Source organism: Nannospalax galili, unplaced genomic scaffold (assembly GCF_000622305.1).
Source record: "Nannospalax galili isolate Female #2095 unplaced genomic scaffold, S.galili_v1.0 scaffold600, whole genome shotgun sequence".
Lineage (NCBI taxonomy): Eukaryota > Metazoa > Chordata > Mammalia > Rodentia > Spalacidae > Nannospalax > Nannospalax galili.
Genome location: NW_008348789.1, coordinates 2,661,914 through 2,670,502, shown reverse-complemented (window position 1 = coordinate 2,670,502; position 8,589 = coordinate 2,661,914).

Genomic DNA, 8,589 nt, shown 5'->3' with positions numbered 1-8,589 from the left:
TATCTGATATATCTGAGATATATCTGATATATATATGAGATATATATATATATAATGAGATATATATTTATATAAATATATATTTATTTTATGTCTGTGAGTGCATTGACGTTCTATATGTAAATTCCCCCCTTGTTGTGCAGTGTCTGCAGAGATCAGAAGAGGGCGTTGAATCCTCTGGAACTGGAGTTATGGTTGGTTGTTAACAGCCATGTGGGTGCTGGGAACTGATGACAGTGCTCTTCACCACTAATCCATCATTCCAGACCCAACATATACTTCTTTTTGTTTTTTTTAATGAGTCACTGAGTGTTATTGGGGTTACTTGCAGGCATATGGGCATGCGGTTACTTACAGGAGCATAAATGATGCAAAGACAGGTGACTGACAAAAAGTTCTTCCCCTCATGGGGGATGGCTCATGAAAGCTAGAAACCTGTAACTCATAGCTCATATTGGGAGACAGCTCAACAAATTGGAGAGGTTTTGTTTCTTATTTTTGTTTTTTGTTTCTTATTTTTGTTTTTTGTTTCTTATTTTTGTTTTTTGGTTTTTCATTTTAGTTTTTTGTTGTTGTTGTTATTGGGTTTTTTTGTTTGTTTGTTTGTTTGTTTGTTTGTTTGTTTTCTTCCCAGGCAGCTCTTCTGGTCTGTGCTCTATCAGGTAGGTTGGTTAGTGTGAGCCTCCTCTAAGCTTGTCTGAGAGTATCTGTCAGCAGCCCTTACTCCATATACACATTTGGGGAGGGAAGAGCCTAGTGCATATGGTCAGTTTCAGGTGCTTCCTGAAGCTTTTGAAATATTTATTCCCTGAGCCTCAATGACCCTTCCTATAAAACTATAAATATGATTATGATTGAAATGTTCTGTATGAAATACACAAAAAATCAATAAAAACACATTTTAAAAAAAAACTTTGAATGTCTTATCAAAACACTTAACAAATCTCATCTGTAGCTCCAGAAATATACTAAGCTATACTAAGATTGGGTAGCAGTTTTTTAATCGATAAATAAAATATTTCATTTTAGAGGGGAGCTTGTTATGAAGAATGATACTTTTTTAAAATAATTTTTTATTATTGTTATTTTATGTGTATGAGTGTATTGACTGCATGTATGTGAGTGTGCCCATGTCGTGCAATTCCCCGGAAGTTAGAAGAGGGCTTCGGATTCCCCTGGAACTGGAGTTAAGGGCAGGTCATTGCTGCCATGGAAGTGCTGGGGCTCGAACCTGGGTCCTCTTCAAGAGTATTCAGTGCTGTTAACTGCTGAGCCATCTCTCCAGCCCCTAGGATGAATGATATTCTTAAGGGAGGTGGAACATCCTAACATATGTTTCTTTAAGAGCCATTTGCCACTCTTCTTATTAATATAAATTTAAAGAATGCTGTTATATGAATTGGATTAGTGTTCAGAGCACCATACCAAACCAGTTCTACCACAGTATGACACCATACCATCTCTACTTTGAGAATTTTGGTCTAATTGCTGCATACTAAGGCTCCAGAGTATATAAGAATGTATAACTCTCTAAGAGGATTTTAAGCCTCAGAATAATGAGATCTTGGGTCTAAATTAGCCTTTTATCTGATTAAAGAGGTTATGATCCCTTAAAACTAATCTTAGACTTTAACAAAGATTAGAACACCAATCCTTGGTCTTCAAGTTTAGAGAACATTTCTTTGAAAAACTCATAATTTTGAAGATTCCTAGAATCCGGTTTGACTACAGACTTTTACAAGCTTTTATAATATGAAGCATACATTTGTTATTAACATATTCCAGTCATACAATGGAATGCATCCTATCAGTCCCACATATACAGGTAATGTATTTTTATCATATACTTTTTAGCATCATTTTCCATGTGAAGAAGTCTGGAATCTTCCAAATGGTCAAGCTCTTACTGTATTTCTACATTTGTTACTTGATTTTTACTTTTGAAGAACGCAGAGCTCCTGCATTAAAGATTAAGTGGGAAACAGCAGTATTCTCACTGAGTAAACATGAAAGCTCTGGAATTATGTTACAAAGAATGTTTTCTTTGTTTCCAGCTGCAAGCAGCTTACTTTCTTACCATCTGCCACTTTCAGCCTAGTAAAGGTCAGGAAATTTTCAGCAAGAATTTTTAAATCTTCTTAGGCTATCAGGACACTTTCCATAAAGCTCATTGTCTTAGTTTAATGTGATTTCCATATTTTAGGCATAGAGTTATTAAGATCTATTTTAGTTGCCTGCCATTTCATAATAAAACTTTTACCATTGAAAATGGTGGTAGGTAGGTGATTTTCATACATGTTTATTTATAAAGGAAGTCTTCTTCTGTTCATATGTTGAACGCTTTCATTTTAATTGTTCATGCCAACTGTTGAATGAAAGTTTTTACAGAGACAAAACTTAATGCTGAAAATAAAACACCAGGCACTCTCCTTACTCTCCAAATCTCTAGAGTAGAGAAACATGAGTTCTTGGGGGAATAGAAGAAGAAGGGGAACAGCCAGGAACTGGCAGAAAGTTTGATGGTACAAACTTATGTTTTTGGTCTTTGTTTTTTAAATATTTATTTGTTATGTGTGTATGTTTGTGTGTATGTGAATGAATTAGTTTCCATGTACCATGTGCATGCAGTATCCACAGAAGTTGGAAAAGTGAATTGAATCCCTTAGAGCTGGAGTTACAGGCTGTTGTGAATAGCAATGTGAGTGCTGGAAAATGGACCCAGGTCTTCTGCAAGAGCAGTATGTGCACTTGAATGCTGAGCCATCACTCCAGTACCTTGATATTTCTTTAAGAAAAAAAATGATGATCTAAACCACTCTGACAGCCAAGGAGGGAAGAAAGATATCAGCTGGGATATGTGTTATTTATAAGGGATGCACGATGAGGGGCTAAAATACAAAAGATGGAGGCCTAGAGGAAACTGAAAGGGAGAGTCCAAGGGATAGGTCTGCACACTCTCAAACCCTGTCTATCTGACCTTCTTTTCCCATGCACAACAAAATAAAGTCTTCTTTAAAAAGCCTACCATAGAGGTGAGAGAGAAGACCTAGAATTTTGATATATGAATCAATTTACCTCTGGCATCTAATCTAGGGGTCTAGTCAAGATAGGGGTTTGATGGAATGTGTGAATACCCTTCACAGGCCCTTAGGGATCCCAGAAAGAATTGAAGAAAAATACTTTTTGGGGCCTCAGGATGAGTGAGTTAGTGTAGACGTTATATCCGGTGCCTGCCAGTCTGGACCTCTATGGGTCTCAGGTGTAAGTTGTGAGGATGAGGTGAAGGGAGAAGGATAGAAGTCTCCACTTAGGACTTCAAGTAAGGAGTGATGAGACTGACATTGAAGGATTGTTGAATGAAGTGTTTATCAGGACTGAATTTGAAGAGGAGGAGAAATGAGCACATTTCAGGGAGTATGTCATAATGACACAAGCCTGGTAGTTGATGTAAGCCTGTAATGAGGTAGGACATGTACACATTTTATAGATGATAGTGATGGTACACATGGTATGGTGACATTTTGACCCCTCCACAACATCTCAAAAATGTATTCAAATACCAGATAAAAGCAAAGCTCATTCTTCCTCTCACCACAGGAGTAGAAGAACAATGGATTGTCTAATTTACACGTAATCTGTGGCCACAAGGTCCAATGTTTAGGTGAATCTGTGCCTAGTACCATATCCCCCATGATACACTGCCAAGCAAGTTGACATCTATGTACATAAAATCTTGAGAGCTCTCTGAGCCTTGGCCTAGGTTGGGTATCACTATGGTCATTGTTCTGTCAAGGCCCAGCTTCACTCTGGGAGGAGAGAAGCTCATGTTAGCTTGTTGCTACTCCTATTGCAGATGACTATGCTGATGGCAGGTCTCAATGCTCCTGCACCATATAAATAGCCCAAACTGATGTGTTCTAGTTCTTGTTTCCACTTGGGCAAGAGGTTGAACCCTGTGGGTTCCTCAGAAGCCTGGCTTCTAAAAGGAGCTGATCTTACTTGCTTGAGCAGCATGGGCTGCCTTAGGAAGCCTTTTTGCTGCTAAATATGCAATGGAACTATAGACAAACATGTGGAGATCACTCACTTTACCTCTTTCAGGCTCTGTCCTCTTTCAGGACTGGCCTCTTAGACTTATGAACCAAGCCTTACAGCAAGACATGCTGGGAGATGTCAATATGTTAAATATTTTTCACTATTATAGGATATTGAGTGATCTTGAAAGATATCTCTGGATCAATTGAGATTATTATTGTTTTTATATTGCTAACAATATAATAATGTTTATTACACTAATCTAGTCTCATGTATGAAATCTTTTCATATTGTAGGAATTAATTCCACTTGGCTGTGGATGATGATTTTTTTTCAATGTGCTATTTATTTCAGTGTGCTAGCATTACCTAAGATTTTAAGCCAATATTTATTATAGATAAATGTAGTAATTTTTGTTTGGCTTATAATATTAGGATAATTCTAGCCCCATGCTGTTACTTAACCTATACCACAGAATGAATGAATAGGGCTTGAATCCATTATAAATAGTGACAGATCTTAAGGAAAAAAATCTATTTTCAGCTTCAGCCAAAAGTGAAGAGGGAGGAAACTTCAGTCTATCTTTACCTAGCCAATAACAACAACACAATTTCTAGGAACAAATACCGTGGGTACACAGATACAGACTGAGCTATAGGCCCCAGTTATGAGACCTTGAGATAGTCTTTCTTCTGGCAAACATGTCTTTTTCTCAGTGTCAGAATTTTAGGACTGGTCAGCTTCACTTTCAAAGGTGTGTCCCGCAGAGATCCTAACTTCAAAACCCACTTTACCATATTACATGTGCATGCCAATATACCTGAATTCTTTTGTTGATTCTAGGGTTCTGAGCTTTCTTCTTACTGCCTGCATGGCAAGCAATTTGCTATGTCATCTCCAAGTGCTGTGACAAAACTTTTAATAAAATCGTTTTGAAAATTTTAACTAGTAAATTATTTCAATTATTTATGCAATATAGTTATCTCATTTATTCGTAATTCTTCATACGTAAGTCTTCATACGATGTGTGGTTTAGGAAATTATTAAAGAACTCTAGGCTAGACATATTTTTATCACAGACTTCCTTTCTCATCCTTTTATTTTGTTTTATTTAAGCTATATTATAAAGCACTGTTCTGTGACACTATTCCTATAGAGATATGAACAAATGTCCACTCAGCCTAGATAGGGAACCAATGACAGACAAATGCAAAGACGCTACCAAATCCAAGTTGGTGAACTAAAGAGTTTATTATGGTTACTTACATCAATATAGATGAGTCACAAACAGCTGTATCACCAAAAGTCCACTTTAACATGGATGAAAGCTCAGCAAATCAGGAAACCTGCAGAATATTGCACAATATGCAGGGAGCCTAGCAGATTGGAGAGTGTCCGTTGCATGTTGCTCCAGTGGTCTGAGTGTCCTCCACACAGCTTGGCTTGTCTGAGTCTCCAAATAATCTTGGGAAGGGAAAGGGGCTTAGTAAAGTTGGTCAATTCCAGGGGCTTCCTGAGACTATTTAGTCATTTACTTTTTTTTATTTTTAATTTCACTTAATGATTTTATGAGTATTAGTAAAAAAATAATAATGAAGCAACTTGACTGGTTCAATAAATTTAAACATCCACAAAATGGATATATTCATAATCAAAATGTAATGAACAACAGTAACAAAGACCAAGTCAGTTCTAGGTGCTTAAAGTGCAGAGATCTCTACAATATATTATAAGATATGTATATAGTATAGTATTATTTCTACAAAAATATCCAAATTAAAAATATTTATAATTAATTGTAGATACATAGACTAGTTTAGAAAAAAACATGAGTTTGGTAATATTTGTTGTTTCATGCTGAAGACTTTAAAATTAGTGGATGTATACTTTTTTATGTAAGAATTGTGTAAATAAGTTGTCTATTTGAAAAGACATCAATATTTTAAAATTTTTATTGGATTTTTGTGCATTTCATACAATATATGTTGATTATGTTTATATAACTTCCCATTTCTGCAGTCCCATAGATGGGTGTCAGGCATTCTGTGATGTGTGTTAATGCCTCTTATGGAGACTGTTCAGTCTATCTAGAATCATTCCCTTAAAGAAGATCAACTCTATCTCACCTAGCAGTGATCAACTGCCAATAGCTCCTCAGCTATAGTTTGGACTTCTTCCCACTGTCCCCCATTCTATGCTGGGCCTTTGTCTGGTTTGAGTTTGCATGGGTCTTGTGCATGCTGTCACCAATGTTATAAATTCAAAAGAGCAAGTTCCCAGCCACTTAGAAAAGTCTGTTTCCTTGTGATCATCTACCACCACTGACTGTAACAGTCTTTCTACACACTCTTCCACAATGATCCCACAGGCCTGTGGGAAAGAAGGTTAATATAGGAGTTCCATCAGAGGACATACACTTTGAAGTATCATATTCTCTACATTTTGGAGAGTTGTGACTTTGTGAACAATTGGAACAGGTTGGAACAGAGTTGGAACAATGTACCTGGAACTGATCTGGAAGCCGCCTCACTGAAGACTAGCTCCCAGTATCAGAGAATACGGGGAAGTTGGGGAGTGGGGGTGGGAATCAATGGTGCAGCCCAGCTGTAAAGCCTATCCCTATTGGTGCATTTTAAATTGGGGTAATTAACATCTATCTAATTGGATGTAAGGCCCTCTCAATGGGAATGAACACGTGTGTGGTACTATAAACACAGACAAATACACACTGATGGAGATGTCCTAGATCCTATAAACAAACCTAAATCTGTCAAATTCCCTGGACAAATGGAGTTTATTACTGTATGCTAAAAAAATATCCTTATATTTACTGACAGGTATACCATTCAAGACTCAGGCCCTCAGGGCTTGTTCCCTCACTCACATCAACTTTGCATTTCTGGGAGGAAAGCCAGCAGCTTCCTGGGGCCAGCTTCTTTTCTGGGTAAGTTCCTCTGCATGCCCACTGCATCTTGACTCCCCCAGCCTCATTCATCCTCCAAGCTTCCCCACCCCATCTCTCCTCCTAGCATGGGCACTAGCTCATTTTGTCTCTTGGCACCCCAGACCTCTGGACTTCCCTCTTGACCAAGACTCCCCTTTGCTGCTTGACCCTTTGCACCCAGAACAACTGAAGTCCTAGGTCTAGTCCCCAGGAGTCCTTGGGGCCTGTTCCCTCCTCACCTCTACTTTGCATGCCTGAGAGAGCCCTGGTCCCAGACTAGCCCATGCCCCAACTTCCTGAGGCCAGTATCTTTCCTGGAGGGATCCAGAGCTTGGGAGAAAACCTGAGAGCATCTGATCCTCATCTGACAGGGGCCTCTGTGGGAACTCCTGACCAGCAGGATGAAATCCATCTAGTCCCTGTAGTATAAAACCAAAGGAGACAATCTGAAGCCTAGACCAACCAGCTCTTCATGCTCAACAAGTAAACCACAAAGGTACATAAAGTTTACAAAAAGAAGCAGACCTAAACTTAAGAAAGAAAGGGTTGGGTCTCACACAAGAATCAGAAACTACAAAAGAAATCCACATGTCAAAGTCACTGTGAAAAAATAATAACATGAAACACCCAAATAATATAACCCCTCCAACTATCAACAGTCCTTTAGAGAAGTACAATGAGAATCCCTTAGAGATAATACAGGACATGGAATTCAAAAGAACAATTATAAACATGATAAAATAATTCAGTGAATTAAAGAACACACAAAGAAATTAAAGAACTGAAAGAAGATAGGGACAAACTTCTGAATGAATTCAGAAAAGTTAGAAATATTGAAGAATGCTCAGGCTCAAATGAAGAAGGAAGTGAAACACTCAATATTCCAATTAGAAATGACAGGATAAAGCCTCACCAATATGATGAATGAAATGGGAAACAGAATATCAAGACTGGAAGACAAAGTGGATGAATTAGACCAGTCAGCCAAAGATTATGAAAAATTTAAGAAAACTCAAGAATGGTGTCCTAGTTTGTTTCTCCATTGTTGTAACAAAATACTCTGACCAAAACCAACTTGGGGAATAAAGGGTTGATTTTGCCCTATATCTTCCAGGTCACAGTTCATCTGGGAGTCCAAGGTAGGACAGGAAGGTAGCTCAGGACAGGAAGCTGTAAGCAGTAGCTGAAGCACAGGCCATGGAAGAATACTGCTTGATGACTTGCTCCCTGGCCCCTGCTTAGCCTGTTTTCTTATGCAACACAGGCCCACCTCCTGAGGGGTAGCACCACCCATAGTGGACCAGGCCTTCCCACATCACTCAATAATCAAGATGATGCCCCACAGATATGGCCACAGGCCAGTCCTATGGAGGCAATTCCCCAAATGAGGCTCCCTCAACCCAGGTGTGTCAAATTCACACCATAGCTATCCAGCAAAATTGACACCTTGTCAACTTGACACACTAATACATCGCTATTAAAACATAACCTTTCCAATTCTTATCCCCAAGGTATGATGTTGCCATTAATATCATGACATAAGACAGTAAAACCTTAAAAGCCCCACAGTCCTTAAAAAATTGAAACACTTAAAATTCCATAGTCTCTTT